This window comes from Otolemur garnettii, unplaced genomic scaffold (genome assembly GCF_000181295.1).
Source record: "Otolemur garnettii isolate 467f Iridium unplaced genomic scaffold, OtoGar3 scaffold00368, whole genome shotgun sequence".
Lineage (NCBI taxonomy): Eukaryota > Metazoa > Chordata > Mammalia > Primates > Galagidae > Otolemur > Otolemur garnettii.
Genome location: NW_003852763.1, coordinates 51080 through 54423, shown reverse-complemented (window position 1 = coordinate 54423; position 3344 = coordinate 51080).

Sequence of the window (3344 nt, the reverse complement as noted above, 5' to 3'; positions counted from 1 at the left end):
ACCAACTTGTGGGTCTGGGGACTGAGAGACATCATCTCTCAACTGGCTACTCCCTGCTGTAAGGGGTTACTGGAGCAGATTATGGAAGAAAAGCCAGAGTCTCTAGAAAGGTGGGCAATTTAGGGAGACAATTTGGCCATTAGTAAAGGTACCTGTAGGCCTGTTGGTCTTTATCGTTACTTTGAACAAGTGCCGGAGTAAGAGAGAATCATGGGGCCTCAGAGTAGAGAGTTGTCAGTGGATAGCACAGGTGCTGTGATAGACTGGCTTCCCTATGTTTATTGTGTAAGAGGAGACACAGGCACGACTGAACACAGCAGCAACCATAAGACCAGAGTGGCCCTTACCTGGCTGAGGCCAAGGCTCTCAACCCAGCCAGGGTTGGGATAGGTTAGGGAGGGGTCAATAGACTTAGAGATTGTAAGTAAAGAGTTGTCTTTCCAGTCAAGTGAAAATCCCCAAAGGACAAGTTAAGCAAATAGTGGTCATTTCTACATCACTTATCCTCTTCATGAGAGAGCAGCTGGAGGGTCTCCTGGGCTCCTCAGCCCATGATCTTCTTACTTCCAAATATGGCAGGACTCTGCTGGATGTGACTCTCAGACCTGAGTGTTCTGTGCCCCCAGATTTACCCAGGGAGTTTAACTGAGGAGTGGGGAGGAAAGCAACACCTTAAATGGTCTCAGTTCCCAGGCACAGCTGATCTTTAGGTCCTTGTTCTGTCCACGTTTGCAGGATGCCCAAACACTTGTCCAAATAAGAGGTATGCCCGTATCTGTGGAGGAGTGGTCCTGCTGGAAGCAGAATTGTGATCAGAGTTCAGTACAAGGCCCGGAGTCATAACACATTTGGCAATGAAATATCCTCATGTGTTGGTTGGCTGTTGCACCAAGGCAGGAACCAGGAATGGCCTCCAGTGTAATATTCTTGAGGAACTCAAACTTAGCCTGCTTTTGGGAGCCACTCTAACCCACAGGAGGGCAACTGGCATCTCATCCCCAGTCAAAAAAGTTTCCTGATGTATTTGGCATTGTGTCTTTTAAAAATATGATTCCTTTCTTCAATTTGTATCACCAGTGCAGTTTCAAGAGGAATGTACTTTTCAGCTAATCTGTGATGCTTTGCATGCTTTTTGAGTATGTCAGAAATGAAGGAAGGTCCATGATCACTTTGAAGAGTATTAGGAGAGCAAAACTAAAAGTTCCACATTCACCTCAGGTGTATCTTTCTTTAATTTATCCTAGTCAGTGTTTCCAATCACATAAGGGATTTTTAAATGTATTGTGAGATGAATTGGTTCTCATATCCATTCATTTCTGTTCATGTGAAGAGGTCATGAGTAGAGTAAGTTTGGTCGCCTCCAAACACAAAAGCTATCCTGACTCAGAGAAAGAGCAGAGACTTCCCTGACTGCTAAGTCTGAGGTGGGAGCTGGCCTTCCCCACTTCAGAGCCTGCAGAGACCCCAAACATCGCTCCATCTACCAGGAGCTTAGATTGTCCCCTGTGCTGACAGTAACTCAGGTGTCTGACTGTGTGGCAGGTAATCAGGATGGTTGAATTTTATTCTGAATATTAACCTTCCTCAGAGATGTAGTTGAGGATCCCAACCCCCTTCCCCTGACATCTGTTTTATTTAACTGTTGTTGAATATATGAGGAGAGTAAAGTGGGGCCATACAGTTGCCTGAGTCTACCTCAAAATCTTTTGAATTTATCTGATAAACAGACAGATGGGACAAAGTTGGGTTTAACTTTCATACCAAAATATGTGTGTTTGGAAATTTCAATGTTTTGAATGTTCTTGAGCACCAGCAGCTGTACTTGTTAGTTGACTTTCAAACACATCTGTGTTATAATATTGTATAATCATTCCTATGTTCCTCACTCCTTCTTGTCTTTGAAATTTGGTTTGCCTGACTTCCAATGACATTTTTTTTAAGCCCTGACCTTACTTGAAGTCTGAGATAACCACTCTGCTCTGTGTGCACAAGGTTCCTTCTAGGCAAAGCACAGTGCTTCTGACTGTTAGGAAATTCCTTCTGATATTAATGTTTCCATCTGTCAGCAGAGTCACTGTCAGATCCTGTGGCCTCCCCCTATTGTCAAGTGGAGATTTTACTAAATATGCTCTTTTATTAGATAGCTCTAAGTGCTCTGTCATCACAGTCATATTCAGATCATTTGTCTACTAAGGCTTTAGTCTTTCTCTCTGATGTATCTCATATTTATGTTGATAACCACATATGTTGTGTTGGAGAGTTGATGTTGCCTTTTTAGGTTATTGGATGCATTTTCCTGTCCTATCTTTGCTAGGCACTTAGTCTAAAGCTTCTTTTGAACCTCCTCAGAGCTACCTCTGCAGTCTGTATTTTCAGTGGTGACCAGGGTGGAATCTGGTTCTTCTGGGTTCATCAGAGACTTCATATTCCTCCAGTGACACCTTGTCTGTGTTCCCTGCTTGGCTTCATGGTCTCCCCTGTGCTCTCCTGTGGGGGCTCTGTCTGTTCCAGCTCTTCCATAGACACCCCAGTGTGAAACTTACCTGACAATTGTCAGTGTGTGGAAGTTATGGGCCTAAAGTCAGAGTCTCTGACCTTCTCCTGAGCTGTAATTCTAGGCAGGCACCAGGACCCTGAGTCTGGGTGCTGCCTTCCAGGTGCTGCTGTCTCTGCTCCAGTTTTGCTGATTGTTCCAGTTTTCCTGCCCCTCCTCCTGGGAAGAGTGTCTCCTGTTAGTATTTATTTTTCTCTCCCATAACCCCAGGGTTTCTCCATCAGGTTCCTCAGCTTCCAGATTTGATGCTCTTCCCTTCAGTTCAAGGCTTTTATTACACTGGGAAGTTAGGGGTTTGGGTTCTGAACAAAACTTTGGTGTTGACCTCTGTGTCCCTCTCAGTTCCTATGGGGTACACTGTGCCCCCAGGATGGCAGATTTGATGCTTTTGTTGAAAATCAAGTCTTTAATTTGACAATGGTTATAAAATAGGTGAGTCAAGAAGCATATCACAGGTGTGTGCTCTCTGTCTCTCTCTCCTACAGTGAACTTTGAGAAAAGGGAGATTTTTGTGACTGTCCTTTTTCCAAAGGAAAGAGATAAGAGGATAGAAACCTCCTTGAGCATGTGACCCAGAGAATTATCCAACATCAAGCCTTTACCACACTCAGCTCCCAGCAGTGAAAGACACATTCTTAGCTTCATCCTCTCACAGCCCACACTGTGTGTGGCAGCCTCTGCCCCAGATCAGATAACTCCCTGGCCTTGTTTATTCCTGCAAGAACATGTCTCTCCCACATGTCAAGTTTGTTGTTAGTTCTATAACTTCAATTATCTGAAGTATTAGGGA